This window comes from Rhincodon typus, chromosome 8 (assembly GCF_021869965.1).
Source record: "Rhincodon typus isolate 14 chromosome 8, sRhiTyp1.1, whole genome shotgun sequence".
NCBI lineage: Eukaryota > Metazoa > Chordata > Chondrichthyes > Orectolobiformes > Rhincodontidae > Rhincodon > Rhincodon typus.
This window is the reverse complement of record NC_063339.1, coordinates 9,693,771-9,715,335: the sequence shown is the minus strand read 5'-3', so window position 1 is coordinate 9,715,335 and position 21,565 is coordinate 9,693,771. Positions and strand designations below refer to the sequence as shown.

Here is a 21,565-nt window from a genome sequence, read left to right as displayed (position 1 = left end):
TTGGCCCATATTCCTCATTACATTGACTTAACACAATTTTATCTATCTCAGATTTATCCTGCGTCCACTGAAATTTGTGGAAGAGACAAACAATTACCACCCTTTTATGTGTTGAAGTGCTTCCTGACATCTCTCCTGAACAGTCTGGCTGTAATTTTTAGACTATAACCCCCTAGTTCTAGAATCGCTAACCAGTTGAAAAGTTTATCTACCCTGTCTTTTCCTAACATAAAGACATTGAAGTATTATTGATTACTGCAGAATACTATTCAAATTTACGATAGACTAAAATGCATTGTTAAAGTATAACAACTGCATCACATTTGACATTGTCACAATCCTGAAAATGTTGTCTTTCTCATGTTGGAAAACATCACAGTACTGAGTCTCATCTCCGAATTTCAAGCTCAATTGCTTCTGCCATCTCGGTGATGTGTTTCCCTAAGGAACGTTTCCAACACCTGACTTACTTTCAAATGTCCTTTCTGAAGAAGCTGGCCCCATCCTATTATCTACTTAATAATCTAAAATGTAATTAATGATGTTGCTTTAAGTCTCATTTTGATGCAACGTGATACCGAAGACTGCTGTGAATGTGCAATTTGCCCAGTGTGATACACACTCAAACAATAGATGGATGATAACTGTGAGCTTTCAAGCGAGTGGGCTTCACGAGGCTGAGTTGGCAGCTACTTGCAAGATTTCACCATCCCGACTTTACTTAAAAAGACACAAAGCGAAGCCACCATCAGATTTGTAGATTTTTCAAAGAGTTTCCTCTGAGCTAGATATCAGAACTGTATAAAATGATGGTAAGGCCACAGCTAGAGTGATGTGCAGCTCGGGAATCCACATTGGAGAAGGCATGTGATAGCAGTGAAGAGGGTGCAGAGGAGATTTACCCAGATGTTGCCTGGGCTGGAGAGTTTCAATTGTGAAGAGAGATTGGACAGACTGGGATTACACAGTGTGGAGCTGGAGGAACATAGCAGGCCAGGCAGCAACAGAGGAGCGGGAAAGCTGACATTTCAGAAATGAAGAAGGCCCCCGACCCAAAACGTCAGCTTTCCTGCTCCTCTGATGCTGCCTTGTCTGCTGTGTTCATCCAGCTCTGCACTGTGTTATCTCTGACTACAGCATTGGCCATTCTTACTATATCTGGACAGACTGGGGTTGTTTTCCTTGAAACAGAGGAGATTTGAGAGGGGACATGATTGAGATGCACAAAATTTGTGAGGGGCATAGATAGGGTAGAAAGGAAGAAACTTCTCCCCTTAGTGGAGGGATCAGTGACCAAGGGCATAGATTTAAGGTAAGGGGCAGAAGTGTTAGAAGAGGTGTGACAAAAAGCTTTTTCACCCAGAGGAGAGTGGGAATCTGGAACTCACTGCCTGTAAAGGTGATAGAGACAGAAACCTTCAACTTTTAAGAAATATTTAGATGTGCACTTGTGATGTAAAGGTATACAAGGCCAAGTGCTGGAAAATGGGATTATAATAGTTTGGTGGTTGCTTTTGACTGGAGTGGATGCAGTGGGCAGAAGGGTCTTTTTCTGTGCTATAAATCTCTATGACTCTATTGTATAAATCAGTATCAATTTATTGGTGTCACACTGATCCCTGTGAGGTGCTTTAGGGCATTCCACTATGTTAAAATGCTCTGTAAAATCAAATAGTTATTGGTATATTGGCCTGTACAATGTCTTCAAAGACCAATAGGCAGTATTAGCTGCTGACCTCCGTAAAGGTTGCTCACAAAGATTAAGCAATATCTGTGGGATGGATTAGACCTTTTGTGTTGGCAATTCGCATTGGGCGCCAGGTCAAAGTGATTGACCTGATAACAGTGATGTCAACAGGCAAGGCAGACAGCATGTCACAAACAATAAACCAGGAAGATTTTTTTGTTATTCATTCACAGGATAAGGACATCGCTGGCTAGGTCAGCATTTATTGCCCATCCCTAATTGCCCAGAGGGCAGTGCCGAGTAAAGCACATTGCTGTGGGTCTGGAGTCACATGTAGGCCAGACCAGGTAAGGATGGCAGTTTCCTTCCCTAAAGGACATTCGTGAACCAGATGGGTTTTTCTAACAATTGATTCACGGTCGCCACTAGACTCTTAATTCTTGATTTTTATTGAATTCAAATTTCACCATCTGCCGTGGCGGGATTCAAACCCAGGTCCAAAGAACATTACTTTGTTCTCTGAATTAACAGTCCAGCAATAATATCACTAGGCCTTCTCCTCTCTGATTAAACTTAAGAACAGTTTTATCATTGACTTTTAACTCCTTGAGTAGCTGTGGTGAGATTTGAACCAATGTCTCTGAAGCATCAGTGCAGTATTATTAGCCTAGTGACATTACCACTACACCATCTGCTCCCCCAATCAGTAAAGTACGCTGATTATTTTTAATTTTACAAAAAATGTAGATGGTGTGAAATAAAGATTTGGACCAATATTCCCTGTAAGTTGCACATTTGCATGACCATCCCACAACCCAGGAGGTACCACCCAAGCTGCTTACAAACTGCATACTTTATTCTTCCAGGTGTGCATGAGTAAGTAAGAAAAATTAAGGGTCCAACCCATTGAAATGAACAGATCTGCAGAATGGAAATCATTTACAGGATGGTTTGATTGGATGTGAACATTAAAAGCTGATATTCCGTCGAATAAAAATGAAAAATGTTTCCTGGTAGAATTTTATTATGGTGAAAAATTGGCATTACACAAATAAATATGTTTTCCTGGGTCAGAGAGGTTATTCAGGAATAGTCATAACTTCAGAAGTTGCTAAAATCCAATTTCACAGTACACAGATTTATGGAGAGGCCTCCTGTTGCACAGTGGTAGTGTCCCTCTGAGTCAGGAGGCCCGGTTTCAGGTTCTATCTGCTCCAGAGTGTGTAATAACACTCTGAACAAGTTGTTTAGAGAATAACTACAAGGGTACAGGCAAAAAGCAGGAAAGTATCATGAGATGATTATGTGCTTCTGAAGGCATTGGTGCAGGCCTGATGGGCTAAATGATCTTCTTTTGTGCTGTAACAGTTCTGTGATTTATCTTGCTAACGGGGCACAGAATTTTATCAGTGATATTTCAGCGTGGAAGGGGAGGTTCTGTTCAGCTTAGTGTTCTGAAGATTGTTGTCTGAGGTGGGACAGGGAACCTCACAACACAACATCTGGTCTTCCAATGTAACTACAACGGTGGTGGTTTCTAAGTTTTACAGGGTAAGGCTAGCAAATAGTTTCACTATCGCTTTGACTGTAAAATCCAATCCAGTATAATTTTCTAAAGTGTTCCATATGTTTTATTTGTCCTGGACTGTAATAAATGCCTTGAACCCAGAACAACACCTCATATTTTTCACTCTATATTACATCAAATAGATTGCAGCCAATCAATCTCTCTGCTAACCTTTACCAACCCTTTGATAAGGCTGCAATTCTACCTGTCATTTTTTTGAAGACTGGGAAAATACCTTTTTTTATTGAGCATTGTATTAAGAATGAGCTACTTTAAACCTTGCATTTGGAGAGTTCACCATTTAGCCTGTATGTAATCTGAAGAACAAGTACTCAATCACCTTCTCGAGATGGCAGTAATAAAATTGGTACTAGCTGTTAGGAGGCAACCCAGTAAGATTCTCTTCTAACCCGGGACACAGCACCTTGGGAGGTGATGGAATTCTGTAGGAAGATTGAGGCATGGCACAGTGGTTCAGTGGTTAGCACTGCTCCCTCACAGCGCCAGGGACCCAGGTTTGATTCCAGCCTCAAGCGACTGTCTGTGTGGAGTTTGCATGTTCTCCCCGTGTCTGCGTGGGTTTCCTCCGGGTGCTCTGGTTTCCCCCCACAGTCCAAAGATGTGCAGGTTAGGCGGATTGGCCATGCTAAATTGCCCTGTAGTGTCCAGGGATGTGCAGGCTGGGTGGATTAATAGGTGGATGGGGAACAAAAACCAAAAGAACTGCAGATGCTGTAAACCAGGAACAAAAACAGGAGTTGCTGGAAAAGCTCAGCGGGTCTGCCAGCATCCGTGAAGGAAAAAATTCTGAGTTAACGTTTCAGGTCCAGTTCTGAGGAAGGGTCACCGGACCCGAAATGTTAACTCTGATATTTTTCTTCACAGATGCTGCCAGACCTGCTGAGCTTAACCATAGGGAATGTAGGGTTATGGGAATAGGATAGGGGGTCGATCTGGGTGGACTGCTCTTTAGAGGGTCAGTGTAAACTGGAAGGGCTGAATGGCATAGTAGGGATTCCATGATTAATCCTTAGAAGTGATACAGTGCATTGGGAGTTCAGTTAAACCTCCTTGTCTCTTGATGTAGGCATAGGTGGGTGGTTCCGGGTGGGATGCTTTTCAAAGGGTTGATTCAGTGGGCTGAATGGCCTCTATATCTGCACTGTGGGGATTTTATGTTTCAAAGCAACTGATGGTACATTATTTTAGAGAGGTGTAGGAACAAAGAGACCTGACAAGTCTATATACTTGTCTTTGAAGATGGAAATACTGGTTGAGAGAGCAGCATTTGGGATCCTTGGTTTTACAAACAGAAAATCCGACAGCAGAGCTGGTCAAGGAAGGATGGAACATGAAGTCTGTAGTGGAATTATCCTTTCCCTGGGGCTGACAACAGGAAGTAATTGGGCATGTTGTCCCCAAAGAGAAACTCCCTTCCAACTCACCACTTCTACAACTGAGTTCTGGGTGGGAAAGTACATGTCTAACTTTCTGAGCTTATCAACAATGAAAGCCCTCAAGTTGTCAAGAAATGACTGTCCAAAGGCCTCAGCTCACTCCCTCCATGATTACCTGCCTCCCCTGGCAGAAGAGGAAGGAGGCTAGTTTCTGCAATGGGAAACTGGTGGGGGTGGGGTACGGTGGTGGGTGGGTGTGGGAGTGGGGGTGCAGCCTGCCTGCTAGGTTTGGGGTTGGGGAGGAGCGTGAGGGTGGGCCAAATTGCTCCAGTCTGGGGTCAATCAGAGGCATGGGTGGTTTGGGAGTTTGGATGTCAAGTGATGGGGGAAGGCATGTGGTCTCTGAAAACCACCCCACAGCCTTGTTTCCGACTACAACTCGCACAGCACAAGAAGAAGACAAAGACTCGCTGCTAAAACCCCAGAGGTCAGGCTAATACTCTGGGATTCATCAGTTGAAATCCCACTATGGCGACTGGCTGAATTTAAGGGAAATGAACTTACCTCTGAGCCAGGAGGCCTGGGTTCAAGTTCCCCCTGCTCCAGAGGCATGCAAGAGCATCTCTGGACAGGTTGATTTGAAATATTATCATTTTCCTGAACAATGAGATTATAATGAGTTGATTATCCATAAGATATAGGATCAGAATTAGGTCATTCAGCCCATTGAGTCTGCTCCACCATTCGATCATGGCTGATATGTTTCTCAACTCCATTCTCCTGCCTTTTCCCTGTAACCCTTGATCCCTCACTAATTAAAAACCTATCTATCTCTATCTTAAATGTACTCTTGACTTAGCCTCCACAGCCCTCTGTGGCTGTGAGTACTATAGACTCACCACCCTCTGGCTGAAGAAATTCCTCCTAATCTCAGTTCTAAAGGGTTGTCCCTTCACTCTGAGGCTGTGCCCTCAGGCCCTTGTCTCTTCTTCTAATGGAAACATCTTCTCTATGTCCAATCTATCCAGGCCTCTCAGTAATCTGTAAGTTTCAATGAGATCAGGTGATCTTCATGAGTAAGGTGGTGTTAACAGAGCAACCACAGCTTCTGTTTGTCATTTATGTATAATTAAAAACCCAATTCGTGCAAAAATTGAGGAAATGATGTTAAACCATGGGACATCATTGGAGTTATGCTCTCGTCAGGGTGTTTTGCTAATTCTAGACACTGTGTTATAGAGAGATTGTTGAAGACTTTTCTTGGAATGCTGTTAGGGCTACTGGATTTCAGGAACAAGGAGAGACATGGAAAACTGGGCTTACATCCCTGGGAGCAGAGAAGGTTAAGGGGCGATTTAATAGACACATTCAAAATCATGGACCTTACCCTTGAGGAACGAAAGAGAAACACCAGCAGGAGTAAAGATTACAGACTGAAAGTTGAAAGTGGTGTGCAAATGAAGCAAGGGTGACATGACACACATACTTTTTCACATAGCAGTTAGGGTATGCTATGCACTGCCTGGAAATATGGTGAAGGTAGATTCAATTGAGGGCATTTAGATTATAATGATGTGCAAGGATCTGGAGATAAGGCACAAGATTGGCACTCGATAATAGAGCCAAGATGGGCAAAATAGCCTCCTTCTGCAATATCATAATCCTTTGATTCTGTGAAGGCAATCGATAAAAGGAGCCAGACACAAGCTGAAGTCTTTTTATTGTGCAGTGAGCTGTTAGATCTGGAAAGCATTGCCTGAACAAGTGGTGGTGTCAGTTCAATAGTGCATTTTAAAAGTGGGTGGATGAACACTTGGAGGGGGATATTTGCAGGATTGTGGGGAAAGCGCAAAGGAATGGGTAATAAAAGGATAACTGACTCTCCAAGCCAGGGCAGGCACAATCAACTTATTGGTATCCTTTTGTGCTGCAGAGACTGTCTGTGTTTCATTGTTAGGCCAGAACAGCTTGTTGTATAAGCTTTAAGGAACCCCTTTCAATTTCCTCTTCTGTTTCATTCCAATGTAACACTTTATTACCATGACATTAATGACTGCAAACCCAATTAACAACCAAATTTGTCCATTGAAGGATAAGAGATTTTCAGTGTAATTCATAGCTAGAATAAAATGTTTCTCTCCCATGTAGGTTGGCCCCTAATGTCATTTCATCATTTGTCATCCTATTTATTTTAATTGATGTCTTGTCTGGTACATTCATTTAAAAGTGCCTGATGCATCTGCTCCACACTTCTTTTTCGTGTGATTCATCAACCTCAGGCTTCAGCATTTGCTGAGTAATGCACGTATATCACAGCACATTCCATGCTGCTCTGTTAGAACATTGTGCACGTCTCACCCCCCGAAAATGTGCCCTGCACCTGAAACACTGAGGCTTACTTGTCAAGTTTGATAAAGGAAATTGATGCAAGGGTACAACTGGAAATATACAGGTATTGCCACTGCGTTCATTGCCAGTGGAAATCAGGCTCGAAGGGAGCAAAGATACAGTTTTGATATTGCATCGCAACACTTGCACTCTTTGTATTTGAGTATGGCTCCCATGCTAGCAAGCAGAATTAGTGGGTTTATTCTTTAGTTCCGAAGTTCCTGAGTATTCGTTGAGAATTTTCACAGCCTCAGCTGGAGCCTGTAAACATTCAGCTGCCTTGCGCTCCTACTGGTGAAAGTGTCGACGCAGGTCTCTCAGTTCTGTACCAGATCACTGGAGAGGATTCTCCAGCTCATCTTTGAATGGTGCAGTTGCATCTTTTCTATCCTCCTAAGAGAGCAGATAGTGCTTCCATTCAACTCAAAGACAGGGACTTATGAGAGTGCAGCACTCCTTCAGCACTGCAGTAGGAAGCCTAGCTCAATGATGTTGACAAGGTATAGGTACTCCAACTGTACTGAGTCTGATGCCATTACATACTCCCATGGATATTATGAAGAATTCAGGTATGTCAATGCTAAATGCTCTGCTGTTGAGCTTAGAGATGAACATTATTGTCTCGGCTCTTATAAAGAATAAGACACTAAATGATGAAGCAGAGGGGCTATCGCACCTGCAAAAACATGGCAACAGAAGCCAGAGGATAAAAGAGAGAATCACAAGTGTGAGGGAATTGCTAGTTACTGGTTTTGATGAGCTTTGTAATTGAATGGATCCTAGTCATGGTGAAAGTCAATTGTAATAAGCTTATAAGGTTACAAACAGGGATGACTAACAATGTAATCACAGACAGGATCTTTATCGCTTTGGCAACTGTGGTTTCCTGTGTTTACAGAATGGGCATGAGACCTATTTCTCTGGGGTATCATGCTTACCTCTGAATGAGGAGATTCTGCAATTCATTCATTGTCTACAAATCTATAAAGGAGATTGTCCATTTATCGAGAGCTTTTGACAACCTCAGGACATTGAAAATCCCTTTCCAGACAATAATTGACACTCGTGGTTATAATGTAGAAATATGGCATCCAATGTGAACACAGCCATGTCCCTGAAACAACGTTGTGACAATAATCACATGAACATTTTTCAGGGGGTGTTAGTAGAGGGGTCAGTATTGACTGGAATAGAGGAGAAAATGCCTCTGTCACGGGAGCATTCTCATCATTCTGAGAGGGCAAATGGGACATCAGTTTAATCTCTCCTCCGAAAGCCATCACTTGCTTGCCTCAGTGCAATCCTAAAGGGTCAGCCTTTGTTGTCAACTCACTGGAGTGGGGCTTGAACCCTCAAGTTTCTGACTCATTTGAGAGAACCGGGTATTCAAAGCATGGTACCATCCTAACCTCTGGGCTGGAAGGACCAGTTCGAGTTCCTACTCAGACTTTGGGAAGTGTGTTCACAATGTAGGCAAATATGTTGATTATTAATCTGTAAATCTTTCTGATGTGCTGATAGCAGGCAGTAAGAGTGGGAGAGTTTCCTGGTCAGTCAGAACCATGTGTTAGCTACAGTGCAGTGGCAGTCCCATGCAGGTCTGTTTCATGAGCGATAAATAATCACATGTGCACATGCCAATGGAGTCATGTCCATTAATTACCCCTAATTACACCCTCCAAATGGTCACTCTTCCTGTGTATGCCTAGACAGTGTGAGACAGCAGGATATTCACTCAGATTGACATACAGGGATTTGGGAATGGGGTGAGTAAAAGGCATTAGAGTGTTTGATCAGCCATGATTTTATTGAATTTTACTGGCCCGAATGCCCTTCTCCTGTTCTTGTGTGATTAGGTACAAGCGAATGCCCCTAGTGCCAACCACGCAGGGGGAGATGGTATCTTAGTTGCAATTTCACTAGACCAGTAATCCAAAGGTCCAAGTAAATGTGCTGAGAACATGAGTTCTTATCCTACCATGTTAGCTGATGAAATATGAGTTCAATTATTGAATTGAATTGCTGTCAGTGATGTTAATCATGAAACTATTATTGATTGTCGAAAGGACCCATCCGGTTCATTAATGTCTCTCAGGGTAGGGAACCTGTCAGACCCACAGCAACATAATTGACTCTTAAATACCCTGTGAAACAGCCTAAGAAGCCATTCCATTCAAGGCCAGTTAACAATGCGCAGCTAATGGGCCTGGCCAGCGATGCCCGCATCTCAGGACAGGATAAAGAATATTCAAAGCTCTGAATATAATGTTCCTTTGACTGTAAATCCCTTCTGCATGTTATTTCCACATTGAAGTTAGTTGACCTCAGCTAACATGTGGTTTGGGGATGGATAGTGGATGCCCCTGGAGGGGAAAGAAGTTTCCCATTCTCGATCATTGGCCAGACCCAAGGAAGAAAGTCAGGCTCCATTGGTATACCCTTAGCCTGGAATAATCTGTTGTTGTTCAGCATCCAGTCTCACTTGGACATTGTGCAGGAAGGTTCTCCACTATATAGGACAAGGGCAGCAGATGCATGAGACCATCCCCGCAATCACACGCACCCCGCCCCCCAACGCCCGCAACAAGTTCCCCTCTTAACCACACTCCCCTCCTGACTTGGAAATATATCGCCATTCCTTCGCTGTGACTATGTCACAATCCCTGGAACTGGTTCCCTCATAGCTGTGTGGGTGTCTGAAACACCAAGTGGGCTTCAGCAGCTCACCACAACCTTCCCAAGGGGCATTTGTAATAAGCAACAAATGCTGGCCTTGCATCAGCTCCCACATCCCATGAAAGATTAAAAGATAAGTAAGAAGTTAGGAAATGCATGTGTTAATGTTCTTAGGAAGGAACAGCGGATTTTTGGACGAAGGTATCTAAGTTGCATGATCTGCACGTAGATTAGTTCAGTACTGCTGGGTTATTCCCATCATTCCCTATTCTGTCAAAGACTTCAGTAAATAAAAACATTGAGAAGTATAGGAGGTGCAGTCCTGACCTAGAACATTACCTACATGTAATAGGAGGGGAGGCACTGAACTCAGTAAGACTCTCCTTCAAAGGAGGAAATGTACGATCAGCGGGTTCTCTGGATTACCAGGGCATCTGTCTTACGAATGCTAATACTTAAATGCAATCCTATTCAGAGATGTAACTTTTAAAAACCTGACGTATGAATATTTCCTGTACTTACAAGTGGCTCCTTTATATTGTCCTGCATTGTGTCCTGACTTGCACACAAATCAACTTGCAGAAAGACTCCAGAATGGAACCCATTTGCAATGTGGGGACTGTCAGAATAGTCAACTCCTTCAACAACTTTATTCGCATCCTGAAGATACATTGAGCCCATCTGCTCATCTGTTCCAAGTTGAGGTGTGCAGCCTAGTGGTGCACTTCAAAGGGGAAGGAACATTGTTTCATTCAAAGAAAATAAGTTTAACTTAAGAAAAAGTTGGTGAAAAGAAACTGAAAAGTAACTTAGCATGCACAACATTGTCATACTTAATCTCCCAAAGGTCTTCAATCGTAAGCATTACCCAGAGTGAAATATAATAACTGTGAATGGGAAGGTACAGTGTTCAAAACTTACAGCTGGAATTCTATCACATTGTTGAAAACTTTCTTTTGATTTATGTTTGAAAACAGTCAAAGCCAATTGAAGATGGTGGGAAGTCCCATTTCATTCATTTTCATGCTCCCCAGTAGCTCGGAAATGGTTTAAGTTTCAGAGCCATCTGTGCTGCAGCTTAGATCTTGTTCCATCATCATTTGTCATATTGAAAATACATTGGACTGGAGCAGAGGTTGGTAGATGCACTGAACACTAACATTCGTTCTTCTGAATGTCCAAAGCTACGGAGGTTAGGTGGTTTTGCCATGCTAAATTGTCTGTGGTGTCCAGGGATGTGTAGGTGTTATGGCGATAGAGTAGGGGTCTGGGTGGGATGCTCTTCAGAGGGTTGGTGCAGCCTCGATGGGCCAAATGGCCTCTTTCTGCACTGTAGTGATTCTATGATCTGTAATCTATGAATGGAAATGAATTGCAAATGATTCACACTGCAGCACACAGAATGCAAGCCCTTGATTTCAGATCCTTCCATACCCTCACCCTTCTCTATCTCTGTGCTGTAAATAACATTGCTATTCATTTAGCTGATGGCCATAGTGAGAGCAGTGAAATGTGACTTCAGCCCTCTATATTACATGTGTCTCAATGCAAACTGGAACTCCAGTCGTGCATTAGAGAATGCTGCTAAATTAGGTATTGAATTTTAGTGCTTTCCAAGTCAGTTTGAACTCCATGCATAGGTCATAAATACCTGCTTGTGTCAAGAGTTATGCCATAGAATATTTCCTCTAGGTGCTCCGGTTTCCTCCCACTGTCCAAAGATGTGCAGGCTAGGTGGATTGGCCATGCTAAATTCCCCGTAGTGTCCAGGGGTGTGTAGGTTAGGTGGGTTATAGGGGGATGGGTCTGGGTGGGATGCTCTGAGGTTCGGTGTGGACTTGTTGGACCCAGGGCCTGTTTCCACACTGTAGGCATTCTATGATTTCTATGATCTATGAATGTTGAGCTACAATTAGCAAGTGTACCTTATGTGGAAACGTGTAGGTTCCCCTCAAAGCCACTCACCATTCTGACTTAGAAATAGACTGCTGTTCCTTTGCTGTCGCTGGCTCAAAATCCTGGAATTCCCTCCCTATTGCCACTGTAGATCTACCTACAGCACATGGACTGCAGGGGTTCAAGAAGGCAGCTCACCAAAATCTTCTCAAGGGCAACTAGGGATGGGCAATAAATGCTGGCTCAGCCAACAATATCCACATGCCTCAAATGAAGTAAAAAAGCAGCAGCAACTTGTAGCATTAATGCCTCGCAGGAGAGTTACCAGAAAATCTTTGACACCAAGTCACATAAACAGTTATAAGAAAGATGAGGTAATGGTGGCAGAGAAATGGAGGTCGTGGTGAGAAATATCTTTAGGGACAAGAGTGTATGAGCATACTGCTTGAAGATAAGCACATTTTTATGATGTATCAATAAACAGTAGTCAAACTGTTTGGGAAACTAAGCTGACTTGGAAATAGATTGCTGTTCCTTCACAGTTGCTGGGTCAGTCCCCTCCCTAAGGACATTGTGGGTTTACCTACAGCACATGGACTGCAGCGGTTCAAGAAGGCAGCTCACCACCACCTTCTCAAAGGCAACTAAAAGTGGCTAATAAACACTGGCCCAGCCAATGTCACCCACATCTCATGAATGAATTTATAAAAAGAACCTCTTGTGGACATGCTCCTCCCACATGTCAGGTCTACATGTGACTCCAGACCCTCGGTAATGCGGTTGACTTTTAACTGCCTTCTGCCAATTAGGGATGGGCAATAAATGTTGCCTTGCTAGCGACACCCTCATCCTGTGAATGAATAAAAAAAAAAGAATTACGTGACTGAAAAAGAGTGAATTAGTCACCGTTATTTAGTGTCAAAATTCATTCTGTTTGTTGTTAGGTATGTGTTTAGATTGGTTCCCCTCATCAACATGGTGGTTCAGTGGTTAGCACTGCTGCCTCACAGTGCCAGGGACCCGGGTTTGATTCCACTCTCAGGCAACTGTCTGTGTGGAGTTTGAGCGTCCTCCCTGTGTCTGCGTGGGTTTTCTCCGGGTGCTTCAGTTTCCTCCCACAGTCCAGAGCTGTGCAGGTGAGGTGGATTGGCCATGCTAAATTGCCCCATAGTGTGCAGGGATTTGAAGGCTAGGTGGATCAGCCAGGGTTACAGGGATAGGGTAGGTGGTTGGGTCTGGGTGAGGTGCTCTTTGGAGGGTTGGCATGGATCCGACAGGCCGAATGGCCCTGCTTCACACTGTAGGGAATCTATGATTCTATGATGTAAAATATCTTCTGAATAGTGCCCTTGGGATCATTTACCCCCACCTAAGAGGACAAGTAACACCTTATATTTTTGATCTTATAGCAAAAGAGGGCACCTCTGATAATACAGTGCTACCTCAATCTGTACAATGCCCCTGTCATCCCATTGATATGATGTGACCAGCTGGAGTGTTACGGAAGATGCTAAAACAGTAAATCAGTCCTTTGAGTGCCTGACAGTGCCAATTCAAGCACTACCTTTCCTTCTATTGCCACAATTTGACTTTGATTGAATATGACATTATTAGCTATGTGAGCTCAACTGAGCAAACGGTAGATTCAAGTTATGGAAAGGATTGGAGCATCTTTAAGTGCTTGATGTGTCACTTTCTTGTTCTGCCGAATGCTTTCTCTTTGGATCCCAAGGTGCTGCCTGGTTGAGAAAGCTTGTTGGTAGTCATTGTCAAGGTGAGCAGTTGAACAGTGAGCCTGGTGCCTGAGGGGAGCCAACCTCAAAATCCACAACCCATCAGCACCTTGGGGTCAGCGGGGTCTAAATGTGGCAAGAGGAAGAGAACGTCTGAAGTAAAATAAATTTACTCCCATATCATTAGAGTCATTGTCCCCCTGTTTCTGTAAACAACTTCACCTCACGACTTCACTGTTTTTAAAAGAATGCCTCTGACGATGTTTTGTTTCCTTGACGTTGTGTAAAGACTTTAGGACCCTCAACTAAACTTACGATGATGTTATGGAGCTGCTTCCCAAAGGGCATAAATAGCACAGTGCAGGTGGATTTAACTAAACTTGAACTAGATTTAAGTAGAGAAATACACACATAGCTAACAGTCTTTTAAAAATTTAAGAATTCAAAAACAAAAACAGAAATTGCTGGAAAGGCTCAGCAGGTCTGGCAACATCTGTGGAGAGAAATGCTTCAGCTTCATAGTCATAGAGATGTACGGAAACAGATCCTTCGGTCCAACTCGTCTACGCCGACCAGATATCCTAAATTAATCTAGTCCCATTTGGCAGCATTTGACCCATATCCCTGTAAACCCTCCCTATGTATGTACCCGTCCAGATGCCTTTTAAATGTTGTAATTTTACCAGCCTCCACCACCTCCTCTGGCAGCTCATTCCATGTACGCACCACCCTCTGAGTGAAAAAGTTGCCCCTTAGGTCCCTTTTAAATTTTTCCCCTTTCACCTTGAACCTATGTCATCTAGTTTTGGACTCCCCTACCTTGGGGTGATGACCTTGACTATTTACCCTATCCATGCCCCTCATGATATCATAAACCTCTATAAGGTCACCCCTCAACCTCCGATGCTCCAGGGAAAAATAGCCCCAGTCTATTCAGCCTCTCCCTGTAGCTCAAACTGTCCAACCCTGGCAACATCTTTGTAAATCTTTTTTGAACCCTTTCAAGTTTAACAACATTTTTCCTACAACAGGGAGACCAAATGAGTTCTGAGTAAGAATGCACACTAACAGTCAGTCGAAATCAGCAACGTCCAGTCACATTCTACGAATACAACTAGATTAAGATCGTCTCTTCAAAACTCCATCTGAGACATCTTGCCTCTTACAATAATGTTCAATTTTTTTTTCTCGTGTTAAGTGGTCTAACTGAAGGTTGAAGAGTTTCATAGCAGTATATCATTAAATTGCAAGCAGTAAAACAAGTCATTCAGGCACAGCAAGTTTAATTTTTCCAAGGCTGTAAAGGTAAATTCACCACAGTCCCAAAGGACCATAGGGCTGGTCTCTCATGAGAGAGAGCTGATTGTTGGTGGTTTAACCTGAGGGTCAGCACGCGTCAGTTAATGGGAGAGATTGAGATGAAGAGTGCCATGGTAACCTCAGCTGGTGTTGAACCCACATGGTTGGCATCTCTAGCTGTCCAACCATAAGCCTCTAACTTCTGAAAGGTAGAGAAGTCTGAAAGCAGGACAAGCAATCTCATGGATTGGAGATCCCAAGAAAGAGTAGGAGATGAGAAACCTGATTTCAATAAAGAATTAAGGAGCACAGGTAAAGAATGTGTAGGATAACATGTTTGAAGCTCAGAATTAAGTTCCCAGGAGTGTTAAATATAGCAATAATGGCCAAACGCAACAAGATAGGAAAGGAAACAAAAAAAACTGCAGATGCTGAAATCCAAGGCAGACAAACAGGAGGCTGGAAAAACACAGCAAGCCAGGAGAAAAGGAATAGTTAACATTTCAGCTATTAGTGGAAATATTGAAACTCAATGAGTTATATAAATAAATAAGTTCATTTTTCTGCATGTCAGTACTCAGCTAATAGCACTGTCACCTCTGAGTTACAAATTCCAGAGTTCAGGTCCCACTCCAGGACTTGCATACAAGAATCAAGGTTGGCATTCTGTAGAACCCATAGCAAATTTATGGCACTAGAAAGAGGCCACTCGGCCTATCATTTCTGCACTGGCTGAGAAATACACCACCCAGTCTACTTTCCATCATCTAGCTTGTCATTCTGCAGGTTACAACATCTGAGGTGTTTATCCTTTTGAATGAGTTGAGGCATTCAGTCTCCTTTACCTTTTTCAGGCAGTGCCTTCAAACCCTTACTATCCTGAGGGTGAATCATTTTTCCTCCATTTCCTCCCTAATATTTTTATCAAACAATTTAAATTTATGTTCCCTGGTCATTGACCCTCCTGCTAAAGTAAATAGTCCTTTCCTATTCACTCTATTCAGAACAGACATAACCTTGTAGACCTCAAATCTCACCACAACCTACTCTGTTTCGAAGAGAACACCATAGCCTGCCCACTATTTCCACAAAAACTGTATTTTTCCAGTCCTTGTATTCTTGTAAATCTCTCTGTGCCCTCTCTGGTGTAATTATATGCCTTATGGAATGAAAGAACAAAGAGTGACCAGAATTGTAAACGATACTCTAGTTGTGACCTAAGTAGTGTTTAGTGGATTTCCAACCGAACCTCCCTGAACTTGTAATTTATACCTCGGCTAATCATAGAAAATAGGAGCAGGTAATGGCCATTTTTGCCTGCCACTTTGAGCCTGCTCAGCCATTCAGTATGATCATGGCTGATCGTCCAACTTGGTTCTCTGTTCCCTCTTTCTCCCTATTCTGTTTGATTCGTTGAGCATCAAGAGCTATATCTAATTCATTCTTGAATACATTCCATGTTTTGGCCTCAACCACTTTCTGTGACAAAGAATTCCACAAGGCTTACCATTCTCTGGGTGAAAAAAATTCTTCTTCATCTCAGTCCTAAATGGTCCATCTTGTATCCTCAGACTGTGATCCCCTGGTTCTGGACTGTCTGGCCCCAGGAACATCCCTCCTGCATTTGCTTTGTCTTACCATAGAGTCATAGAAACCATAGAATCCCTACAATGTGGAAGCAGGCCATTCAGCTCATTGAGTCCACACCAATCCTCTGAAGAGCATCCCACCCAGATCCACCCCTTTGTGGGTCCTGTTAGAATTTATAAGTTTTCGAAATTTCCCCAATATTCTTCTGTGGTGAAGATAGTCCTACTGGCCCAGTTTCTCTTCATACCTCAATCCTTCCATCCCAGTAAGGATTCCATATATCTTCTTAACCACCCTATTGACCTGGCTTGCTACCTTCAAAGATCAGTGAACTTTCGCTCCAAGGTCCCATCTATTCCAATGTAGTGCTGAGGGAGTATCGGTGTTCCTCTCCTTCAGTCAAGACATCAAACTGAAGCCTCCTCTGCCTATGTGGGTGATGTTAAAAGAAAACACATATCCCTGTTTAGAAGAAGAGTTGGGAGGTCATTCCCAGTGTTCTAGCTGACATTTTCCATTTATTCAGCATCACTAAACCAGATTTTCTGCACATTACCACATTGCTGTTTCTGAGAGCTTGCTGAGTGCAAATTGGCTGTCATGTTTCTTACATGATACCCGTGACTACAGTTCAGGAAGTACTTAATTGACTGTAAGGTGCTAAAAGATGTTCTTTAAAAACACCATAAAATGCAACACTTTTATTTTCAATTTTATTTTCTTTTCTCTTTTTTTCTATCTTCCTTCTTCTTCATGCCCTTAATTTTTTTTGCTCTTCTTCCTCTCTCTCCCTGTCTTCTCATATCTCCTAGCACTTGACACCAAACTGGTATGAGCATTCAAGTAAACTGAAAACACAAATCCAAGGGCAGTGATAGCAATAAATTCCTTATCCATGATCCCAATCCTCTTGACAGAAAGAGCAGTGAAATACAGGTGAAAAGCAGGATGTTGTTTTGGCAGGTTTGGGCGTGTTGTTTTCATGTCCATTCATGCAACGTGACCATTCCTGCCAATTAATTGTTGAACGGTGACTTTCTTTCTAGTATCGCATTTGTAACTGAAACATTCATCCTTCCTATAGGCTATCAAGTTGTTGTACAAATGGTTGTATTTGATCTAAGTATCAGACAAACCAGATGCTAGTTTGGGCAACTTGTCGTTGCTTTTGTCCAATTACTGTTACTAGAACCTGGAATGACTAGGTTATCTTATGAAGAAAGGTTTGACAGACCGGGACCATTTCCATTGGAATTTAAAATACTGAGGGGTGACTTTGATAAAAGTTTATAAGATCCCAAATGGCCTTGACGTCTGGAGGGGGAAATGATGTTTCTTCGTGTGGATCAGTCTGGAACTAAGGAGCACTGTTTTAAATTTAGGGTTCTCTCTTGTAGGACTGAGGTGAGAATTATTTTCTGTCAGAGGGTTGTGTAACTTTGGAAGTCCCTCAGAAGGCGATGGAGTCATTTAATATTTTGTAAGACGAAGGTGGATTGTTTCTTGTTAGGCAGGAGAATTAGGGATTTTGAGAATGGGGAGGCAATGGGCTATTGGTATTATCACTACACTATTAATCCAGAAACTCAGCTAATATTCTGGGGACCTGAATTCAAATCCCACCAGGGCAGATGGTAGAATTTGAATTGAAACAAGAATCTGGAATTAAGAGTCTAATGATGACCATGAAACCGTTGTGGATTGCTCGAAAAACTCATCTGGTTCAGCAACGTCCTTTAGAAAAGGAAATCTGTCATCTTACCGGGTCTGACCTACATGTGACTCCAGACCCACAGCAATATGGTTGACTCCTAACTGCCCTCTGGGAAATTAGGAAATGCAATAAATGCTGGCCCAGGCAGCAACACTCACATCCCGTGAGCGAATAAGAAAAAAGACTCAGAGGTTATTGGGGATAGATGGGATGATGGAATTTGGAACACAAATAGATCAGCCATGATGCTATTGAATACAGCGGGCTAGAGGGACCAAATAACCTACCTCGGCTCCTAATCCAGATGTTCATATTTATGTTCTCATGTTCTTATGTTATGGCACTTCAGTTTTTAAGAGACATTTAAAATGACAAGATTGTGAGTCAGTCTTGACCATAAGATTTAGTCAAGCCTTCCAAGCAGGCTGCAGAGTGGGGAAGGTTGCACTGTTATGAGACACTCTGTGATGGAGCCAGAATCTCTCAAAGTCCACCCTAGTTTTGTGCCTTCCTGAGCTCATAATTATCTTGCCATTGATAGCGTTCGTACATTGGTCCTGAGTGTACAACATGCAATCCTTTCAATCAAAGACTGGCCGAGAAACTGGCAAGCACCTTTTTCAGCAAACATTCGGCTGAAAATTGGAGGTTTTAGAATGAGCTGTTAGTTTCAAAATTAATCTTCTGTGTGCATTGATGCTGTTGAATGTACCACACTTATAGTTCAAGGTATAAAAGAATCTTTATTATTAAGTTTAACTTTGTCATTATGAAACTGTGTTTTGTTAAAAAGAAATGTATTCCAAAGGGGCAGTGAAAGTGGAAGGGGGTGAAAACAAATAATAATTAAGTCTTGCTTTTGGCATAATTTTGAAAAAGCTAACAATACCCAGCTTGAAGATAAAAATAACAAAAAGGAAGGCTTTTGCAAATATGTGTTGGAGTGAATGGCTGGCCAAGTTTGTGTGGAAAACCCATTTGGTGAAATTAGATGTGCAGGAACTGAATGGTATCAGCTCGGAGTAACTACTACATTTGCTGTACCCGACACTGTCATGAGTAAAATAAAATTAAAGCAGTTAGTTCTCCACAGTTGTGTGATGTGAGGCACTTATAAAAGATTGTTAATGTACAAAATGGAGAAGCTTCATCTTGGGTCAAGATATACAACAAAACCCATAGTCTCCAATTTGCTGTTTCTTAGGTCCTTGATCAGGCAAGGTTTTCAGAATAGAATAGAATAAAATATCCTTTATTGTCATGTGTACTCCAGTACAGAAGTACAGGAGTATATTGAAGGGTTTTTATATTGGCTGCCTTTAATGGCGTCATCTTAGGTACAAGTACCTTGGTACAAACCTTGGATACAAAGAGGAATAAAAGGAATAAAAAGAAAAATAGTAGCATTACTTACACTGTCTAAAGAAATAAGTTAGAAATGAGGTAGTTATAACATATTGACATTACAGTCCGTTAGAGAGTTTCAAACAGTAGCAGCTCAGCTCATGATCTGACCACCCGTGCCAGGCCCCAGTCCAAGAATGGATCTGCTCCGCTCCAGCCTCCATTTTGCCTCTCACCAGCACTCAGCTGCAACGAGAACTATCAATCTTTTTTTTTAAACTAAATAAAGTGGAAAATGCACCACAAGTAAATACTTATGGTAGCAGTTTATTAAAGAATGAATCATATTAAACACTTTCACAAGCTTCTGTTAACAAATTGTATATGATTGTTCAAATTTTAGTGCCTTTTCTCTCTTGAAGAAGTATCATTTAGGCATCCATGTTGTGTTCACAAACTACATATGTTGCCCTTAAATATGATATCTTCTCTTAGTAGTTTTGAGGACAGTTTTGCTTTTCGTTTTCAATTGCAGTCATGGCTCTCTGCCTGTGTGCCATAACTCCCCAAAACAATATTATATTTTTTAAACATGTTAAGCTTGAATGAGGATATGGGCGACATCAACCAGGCCAGCGTTTATTGCCCGTCTCTCATTACCCTTGAAATGATTGGAGGACTAGGCTATTTGAGAGGTCATTTAGGGGTCAAACCACATTGCTGTGCATCAAGAGTCACATGCAGGCCAGATCAAGTAAGGATGGCAGATTCCCTTCCGTTAAAAAAAAGTGAACTGGATAGGTGACAATAGTTGCCATTAGGCAAGGATTTTTATTCTAGATTTTTCTTGAATTCCAATGTCATCATGTTGCCCTTTGAATCCATGTTTCCCAGAAAGTTAGCCTGGGGCAATAAAAACAATCGCTGGAGAAACTCAGCAGGATTTGTGAAGAGACAAACAGAGTCAACATTTTGAGTCCAATATGACTCTTCAAACCAGAAAGCCTAAAGCTCTGAATAACTAGGCCAGTGAGGTTCCCATTCCTCACCTCCCTCCCTTGTACAGTGGCTCCTATTAAATTGGGTTGCATCCCTCTCTTATATTAAGCCTCCCATCCTCACTTCTTCTGTTCCCATTATTCTGCTGCATCACTGACAAGGCAGACGATTCAACAGATCTTGGTTTCACTTTGAGCTTTCCCCCATTTTTAAGGGAAATCTCCTGTCCTTGACTTAACCAGTGTCAGGTCTGAAGGGTGAAGCCAGCAGTCTGCCTTGTAGAGCACTGGCCTTTCAGATTGCTGAAGTTCTATCACCGTAGTCCATCCTCAATGCCTTGCATGAGGCTACAGCCTGGCTGGATAAACCTTTCAATTTTACTTGGGTAATTATTTCAGCTCTTTCCCTCGCTTGTGGAAGAGGATCCAGCTGGCCAGCTCCTCTCCCACAGTATGGCCACAGCTGAGGCACTTGGAGCTGGGTCCAAGATTGATCCACAGCCAAGTTCACCCCAATTATGGCTTTGCATTGACACCATAAAGGAAGGCCACCAAGAATATAAAGCTGAGTAGAGTGTGTTCATGAATATTGTTCGATTATATAGGTCTTCCAAAATAACAGTCCAAATATTGATATTGTTTATTATAAGTAGTTTTATTTTGATTACGGAACCTTTATGTGATCATTAGCCATGATCATCGATAATTGAGTACAAGATGCATCTTAATTTCATAGGAACATTGCGTTGAAGATAAAAAGGTCATTGAAGCTCAAATCAATCATGTTCCTCAGTTCTCCAAAGTCACTAGCATTTCTCTGTGACTTGTCGCTATCCACATATCTTGCACACTCTTAAAACTAGAACATCCGAAAATTCTTTATTGTGAATCTAAGATGGATGTGACCATATTGAGATTAATGGGGGCAATATTAGGTCAGAGACAGTAGGAACTGCTGATGCTGGTGTCTGAGATAACAAGGTGTAGAGCTGGAGGAACACAGCAGGCCAGGCAGCATCAGAGGAGCAGGAAAGCAGGAAGGGTCTTGAAGAAGGGTCCAGACCCGAAACATCATCTTTCCTGCTCCTCTGATGCTGCCTGGCCTGCAATATCAGGTCAGATGTCTTGCTACATATTGTATTTGTTTAAATGGTGGATATTAGGGCTGTAATAAAGGTTTGTTTGCGAGACTTTGGAGGTTAGAATCAAAATGTTGCGCTTTGTTGTGATGAGCATGTGACTAAAAGGTAGATTGCACTCTCGCTGATAATGGAAG

At 42.3% G+C, this 21,565-nt stretch overlaps 1 protein-coding gene across 1 annotated transcript in view; it reads left to right on the top strand.

Annotated features, from left to right (window-relative positions):
* Positions 1-21,565, top strand: part of nrxn3a (neurexin 3a) — a 1,856,693-nt gene that overhangs the window by 807,385 nt on the left and 1,027,743 nt on the right. The window lies entirely within an intron of this gene.